Here is an 8,465-nt window from a genome sequence, read left to right as displayed (position 1 = left end):
TGATTTAATGAATAACAGCACGGCTGTGATTTGGTCATAGGTACAAGGCCACAGGTACACTATATCAGCACTAATGGAATGAATCTCGTCCAATAAGATTACTTGGTTGGAATGAAATGTTGTATAATTTCTGTTGAATTAACCTGAGAAGTTTTTGGAAGTTTGAATGCCTTATTATAATAAGTCATTTTTCCAAATTTTTTGCCATACTAGACTATGTCTTTTTTTTACTTTGAACGCCTTACTATGCTATGACATCTTTGTAACTTACTATATTATGATGTTTTTGGAAGTTTTTATGCCTTATTATACTATGTTGTTTTTTCAAATTTTTTGCCATACTATACTATGTCTTTTTTTTACTTTGAACGCCTTACTATGCTATGACATCTTTGTAACTTACTTTATTATGACGTTTTTGGAAGTTTTTATGCCTTATGATGCTAAGTCGTTTTTTCAAATTTTTTGCCATACTATACTATGTTGTTTTTTCAAATGTTTTGCCATACTATACTATGTCTTTTTTTTTACTTTTAACGCCTTAATATGCTATGACATCTTTGTAACTTACTATATTATGACGTATTTTGAAGTTTTTATGCCTTATTATACTAAGTCGTTTTTTCACATTTTTTGCCATACTTTACTATGGTGTTTTTTCACATTTTTTGCCATACTATACTATGTCTTTTTTTTACTTTGAACGCCTTACTATGCTATTACATCTTTGTAACTTACTATATTATGACATTTTTGGAAGTTTGAATGCCTTATTATAATAAGTAATTTTTTCAAATTTTTTGCCATACTATACTATGTTGTTTTTTCAAATTTTTTGCCATACTATACTATGTCTTTTTTTTTACTTTTAACGCCTTAATATGCTATGACATCTTTGTAACTTACTATATTATGACGTTTTTGGAAGTTTTCATGCCTTATTATAATAAGTCATTTTTTCAGATTTTTTGCCATACTTTACTATGTCTTTTTTTTTTACTTTAAACACCTTACTATGCTATGACATCTTTGTAACTTACTATAGTATGACGTTTTTTGAAGTTTTTATGCCTTATTATATCATTTTGTTTTTCCACTTTTTTGCCATACTATACTATGTCGTTTTTTCACATTTTTTGCCATACTATACTATGTCGTTTTTTCACATTTTTTGCCATACTATAATATGTCTTTTTTTTTTACTTTGAACGCCTTACTATGCTATGACATCTTTGTAACTTACTATATTATGACGTATTTTGAAGTTTTTATGCCTTATTATACTAAGTCGTTTATTCACATTTTTTGCCATACTATACTATGTCGTTTTTTCACATTTTTTGCCATACTATACTATGTCTTTTTTTTTACTTTTAACGCCTTAATATGCTATGACATCTTTGTAACTTACTATATTATGACGTTTTTGGAAGTTTTCATGCCTTATTATAATAAGTCATTTTTTCAGATTTTTTGCCATACTTTACTATGTCTTTTTTTTTTACTTTAAACACCTTACTATGCTATGACATCTTTGTAACTTACTATAGTATGACGTTTTTTGAAGTTTTTATGCCTTATTATATCATTTTGTTTTTCCACTTTTTTGCCATACTATACTATGTCGTTTTTTCACATTTTTTGCCATACTATACTATGTCGTTTTTTCACATTTTTTGCCATACTATACTATGTCTTTTTTTTTACTTTTAACGCCTTAATATGCTATGACATCTTTGTAACTTACTATATTATGACGTTTTTGGAAGTTTGAATGCCTTATTATAATAAGTCATTTTTTTCACATTTTTTGCCATACTATACTATGTCTTTTTTTCACATTTTTTGCCATACTATACTATGTCTTTTTTTTACTTTTAACGCCTTAATATGCTATGACATCTTTGTAACTTACTATATTATGACGTTTTTGGAAGTTTGAATGCCTTATTATAATAAGTCATTTTTTCAAATTTTTTGCCATACTATACTATGTCGTTTTTTCACATTTTTTGCCATACTATACTATGTCTTTTTTTTACTTTTAACGCCTTAATATGCTATGACATCTTTGTAACTTACTATATTATGACGTTTTTGGAAGTTTGAATGCCTTATTATAATAAGTCATTTTTTCAAATTTTTTGCCATACTATACTATGTCGTTTTTTCACATTTTTTGCCATACTATACTATGTCTTTTTTTTACATTTTTTGCCATACTATACTATGTCTTTTTTTTTACTTTTAACGCCTTAATATGCTATGACATCTTTGTAACTTACTATATTATGACGTTTTTGGAAGTTTGAATGCCTTATTATAATAAGTCATTTTTTCAAATTTTTTGCCATACTATACTATGTCGTTTTTTCAAATTTTTTGCCATACTATACTATGTCTTTTTTTTTTTCTTTGAACGCCTTAATATGCTATGACATCTTTGTAACTTACTATATTATGACGTATTTTGAAGTTTTTATGCCTTATTATACTAAGTCGTTTTTTCACATTTTTTGCCATACTATACTATGTCGTTTTTTCACATTTTTTGCCATACTATACTATGTCTTTTTTTTTACTTTTAACGCCTTAATATGCTATGACATCTTTGTAACTTACTATATTATGACGTTTTTGGAAGTTTTAATGCCTTATTATAATAAGTCATTTTTTCAGATTTTTTGCCATACTTTACTATGTCTTTTTTTTTTACTTTAAACACCTTACTATGCTATGACATCTTTGTAACTTACTATAGTATGACGTTTTTTGAAGTTTTTATGCCTTATTATATCATTTTGTTTTTCCACTTTTTTGCCATACTATACTATGTCGTTTTTTCACATTTTTTGCCATACTATACTATGTCGTTTTTTCACATTTTTTGCCATACTATACTATGTCTTTTTTTTACTTTTAACGCCTTAATATGCTATGACATCTTTGTAACTTACTATATTATGACGTTTTTGGAAGTTTGAATGCCTTATTATAATAAGTCATTTTTTTCACATTTTTTGCCATACTATACTATGTCGTTTTTTCACATTTTTTGCCATACTATACTATGTCTTTTTTTTTACTTTTAACGCCTTAATATGCTATGACATCTTTGTAACTTACTATATTATGACGTTTTTGGAAGTTTGAATGCCTTATTATAATAAGTCATTTTTTCAAATTTTTTGCCATACTATACTATGTCGTTTTTTCACATTTTTTGCCATACTATACTATGTCTTTTTTTTTACTTTTAACGCCTTAATATGCTATGACATCTTTGTAACTTACTATATTATGACGTTTTTGGAAGTTTGAATGCCTTATTATAATAAGTCATTTTTTCAAATTTTTTGCCATACTATACTATGTCGTTTTTTCACATTTTTTGCCATACTATACTATGTCTTTTTTTTACATTTAACGCCTTAATATGCTATGACATCTTTGTAACTTACTATATTATGACGTTTTTGGAAGTTTGAATGCCTTATTATAATAAGTCATTTTTTCAAATTTTTTGCCATACTATACTATGTCGTTTTTTCAAATTTTTTGCCATACTATACTATGTCTTTTTTTTTTTCTTTGAACGCCTTAATATGCTATGACATCTTTGTAACTTACTATATTATGACGTTTTTGGAAGTTTTAATGCCTTATTATAATAAGTCATTTTTTCAAATTTTTTGCCATACTATACTATGTCGTTTTTTCACATTTTTTGCCATACTATACTATGTCTTTTTTTTTTCTTTTAACGCCTTAATATGCTATGACATCTTTGTAACTTACTATATTATGACGTTTTTGGAAGTTTGAATGCCTTATTATAATAAGTCATTTTTTCAAATTTTTTGCCATACTATACTATGGTGTTTTTTCACATTTTTTGCCATACTATAAAATGTCTTTTTTTTTTACTTTGAACGCCTTACTATGCTATGACATCTTTGTAACTTACTATATTATGACATTTTTGGAAGTTTGAATGCCTTATTATAATAAGTCATTTTTTCAAATTTTTTGCCATACTATACTATGTCGTTTTTTCAAATTGTTTGCCATACTATACTATGTCTTTTTTTTTTTACTTTGAACGCCTTACTATGCTATGATATCTTTGTAACTTACTATATTATGACGTTTTTGGAAGTTTGAATGCCTTATTATAATAAGTCACTTTTTTCACATTTTTTGCCATACTATACTATGTCTTTTTCTTTTTACTTTTAACGCCTTAATATGCTATGATATCTTTGTAACTTACTATATTATGACGTTTTTGGAAGTTTGAATGCCTTATTATAATAAGTCATTTTTTCAATTTTTTTGCCATACTATACTATGTCGTTTTTTCACATTTTTTTGCCATACTTTACTATGTCTTTGTTTTTACTTTGAACGCCTTAATATACTATGACGTCTTTGTAACTTACTATATTATGACGTTTTTGGAAGTTTGAATGCCTTATTAAAATAAGTCATTCTTTCAGATTTTTTTGCCATACTATACTATGTCGTTTTTTCACATTTTTTGCCATACTATACTATGTCTTTTTTTTTACTTTTAACGCCTTAATATGCTATGACATCTTTGTAACTTACTATATTATGACGTTTTTGGAAGTTTGAATGCCTTATTATAATAAGTCATTTTTTCAAATTTTTTGCCATACTATACTATGGTGTTTTTTCACATTTTTTGCCATACTATAAAATGTCTTTTTTTTTTACTTTGAACGCCTTACTATGCTATGACATCTTTGTAACTTACTTTATTATGACATTTTTGGAAGTTTTTATGCCTTATTATAATAAGTCATTTTTTCAAATTTTTTGCCATACTATACTATGTTGTTTTTTCAAATGTTTTGCCATACTATACTATCTCTTTTTTTTACTTTTAACGCCTTAATATGCTATGACATCTTTGTAACTTACTATATTATAACGTTTTTGGAAGTTTGATTATTTTACTGTGTCGTTTTTTCAAATCTTTTGCCATACTATACTATGTGGTTTTTTTACTTTGAACGCCTTACTATGCTATGACATCTTTGTAACTTACTGTATTATGACGTTTTTGGAAGTTTGAATGCCATACTATACTATGTTGTTTTTTCAAATTTTTTGCCATACTATACTATGTCTTTTTTTTTACTTTTAACGCCTTAATATGCTATGACATCTTTGTAACTTACTATATTATGACGTTTTTGGAAGTTTTCATGCCTTATTAAAATAAGTAATTTTTTCCGATTTTTTGCCATACTTTACTATGTTGTTTTTTTTTACTTTAAACACCTTACTATGCTATGACATCTTTGTAACTTACTATATTATAACGTTTTTGGAAGTTTGATTATTTTACTGTGTCGTTTTTTCAAATTTTTTGCCATACTATACTATGTCGTTTTTTCAAATTTTTTGCCATACTTATGTCGTTTTTTTCATTTTTTTTGCCATACTATACTTTGTCGTTTTTTTTACTTTNAACGTTTTTGGAAGTTTGATTATTTTACTGTGTCGTTTTTTCAAATTTTTTGCCATACTATACTATCTCTTTTGTTTACTTTTAACGCCTTAATATGCTATGACATCTTTGTAACTTACTATATTACAACGTTTTTGGAAGTTTGATTATCTTACTGTGTCGTTTTTTCAAATCTTTTGCCATACTATACTATCTCTTTTGTTTACTTTTAACGCCTTAATATGCTATGACATCTTTGTAACTTACTATATTACAACGTTTTTGGAAGTTTGATTATCTTACTGTGTCGTTTTTTCAAATCTTTTGCCATACTATACTATCTCTTTTGTTTACTTTTAACGCCTTAATATGCTATGACATCTTTGTAACTTACTATATTACAACGTTTTTGGAAGTTTGATTATCTTACTGTGTCGTTTTTTCAAATCTTTTGCCATACTATACTATCTCTTTTGTTTACTTTTAACGCCTTAATATGCTATGACATCTTTGTAACTTACTATATTACAACGTTTTTGGAAGTTTGATTATCTTACTGTGTCGTTTTTTCAAATCTTTTGCCATACTATACTATCTCTTTTGTTTACTTTTAACGCCTTAATATGCTATGACATCTTTGTAACTTACTATATTACAACGTTTTTGGAAGTTTGATTATCTTACTGTGTCGTTTTTTCAAATCTTTTGCCATACTATACTATCTCTTTTGTTTACTTTTAACGCCTTAATATGCTATGACATCTTTGTAACTTACTATATTACAACGTTTTTGGAAGTTTGATTATCTTACTGTGTCGTTTTTTCAAATCTTTTGCCATACTATACTATCTCTTTTGTTTACTTTTAACGCCTTAATATGCTATGACATCTTTGTAACTTACTATATTACAACGTTTTTGGAAGTTTGATTATCTTACTGTGTCGTTTTTTCAAATCTTTTGCCATACTATACTATCTCTTTTGTTTACTTTTAACGCCTTAATATGCTATGACATCTTTGTAACTTACTATATTACAACGTTTTTGGAAGTTTGATTATCTTACTGTGTCGTTTTTTCAAATCTTTTGCCATACTATACTATCTCTTTTGTTTACTTTTAACGCCTTAATATGCTATGACATCTTTGTAACTTACTATATTACAACGTTTTTGGAAGTTTGATTATCTTACTGTGTCGTTTTTTCAAATCTTTTGCCATACTATACTATCTCTTTTGTTTACTTTTAACGCCTTAATATGCTATGACATCTTTGTAACTTACTATATTACAACGTTTTTGGAAGTTTGATTATCTTACTGTGTCGTTTTTTCAAATCTTTTGCCATACTATACTATCTCTTTTGTTTACTTTTAACGCCTTAATATGCTATGACATCTTTGTAACTTACTATATTACAACGTTTTTGGAAGTTTGATTATCTTACTGTGTCGTTTTTTCAAATCTTTTGCCATACTATACTATCTCTTTTGTTTACTTTTAACGCCTTAATATGCTATGACATCTTTGTAACTTACTATATTACAACGTTTTTGGAAGTTTGATTATCTTACTGTGTCGTTTTTTCAAATCTTTTGCCATACTATACTATCTCTTTTGTTTACTTTTAACGCCTTAATATGCTATGACATCTTTGTAACTTACTATATTACAACGTTTTTGGAAGTTTGATTATCTTACTGTGTCGTTTTTTCAAATCTTTTGCCATACTATACTATCTCTTTTGTTTACTTTTAACGCCTTAATATGCTATGACATCTTTGTAACTTACTATATTACAACGTTTTTGGAAGTTTGATTATCTTACTGTGTCGTTTTTTCAAATCTTTTGCCATACTATACTATGGTGTTTTTTCACATTTTTTGCCATACTATACTATGGTGTTTTTTCACATTTTTTGCCATACTATACTATGTCATTTTTTCAAATTTTTTGCCATACTATACTATGTCTTTTCTTTTACTTTGAACGCCTTAATATACTATGATATCTTTGTAACTTACTATATTTTGATGTTTTTGATGTTTTTTTTGCCTTACTAAACTATGTGCTTTTTTCACATTTTTTGCCATACTATACTATGGTGTTTTTTCACATTTTTTGCCATACTATACTTTGTCGTTTTTTTTACTTTGAACGCCTTACTTATATTGACGTCTATATACCTTGCTATATTATGATGTTTTTTGACGTTTTTTAACTTACTGTATTATGACGTTTTTGGAAGTTTGAATGCCATACTATACTATGTTGTTTTTTCAAATTTTTTGCCATACTATACTATGTCTTTTTTTTTACTTTTAACGCCTTAATATGCTTTGACATCTTTGTAACTTACTATATTATGTCGTTTTTGGAAGTTTGAATGCCTTATTATAATAAGTCATTTTTTCCAATTTTTTGCCATACTATACTATGTCGTTTTTTCAAATTTTTTGCCATACTATACTATGTCTTTTTTTTACTTTTAACGCCTTAATATGCTATGACATCTTTGTAACTTACTATATTATGACGTTTTTGGAAGTTTGAATGCCTTATTATAATAAGTCATTTTTTCAAATTTTTTGCCATACTATACTATGTCGTTTTTTCAAATTTTTTGCCATACTATACTATGTCTTTTTTTTACTTTTAACGCCTTAATATGCTATGACATCTTTGTAACTTACTATATTATGACGTTTTTGGAAGTTTGAATGCCTTATTATAATAAGTCATTTTTTCAAATTTTTTGCCATACTATACTATGTCGTTTTTTCAAATTTTTTGCCATACTATACTATGTCTTTTTTTTACTTTTAACGCCTTAATATGCTATGACATCTTTGTAACTTACTATATTATGACGTTTTTGGAAGTTTGAATGCCTTATTATAATAAGTCATTTTTTCAAATTTTTTGCCATACTATACTATGTCGTTTTTTCAAATTTTTTGCCATACTATACTATGTCTTTTTTTTT

The sequence above is a fragment of the Seriola dumerili genome, unplaced genomic scaffold (genome assembly GCF_002260705.1).
Source record: "Seriola dumerili isolate Sdu_G_001 unplaced genomic scaffold, Sdu_1.0 BDQW01000122.1, whole genome shotgun sequence".
NCBI classification, from domain to species: domain Eukaryota; kingdom Metazoa; phylum Chordata; class Actinopteri; order Carangiformes; family Carangidae; genus Seriola; species Seriola dumerili.
Note: the sequence above shows the minus strand (reverse complement) of the source record.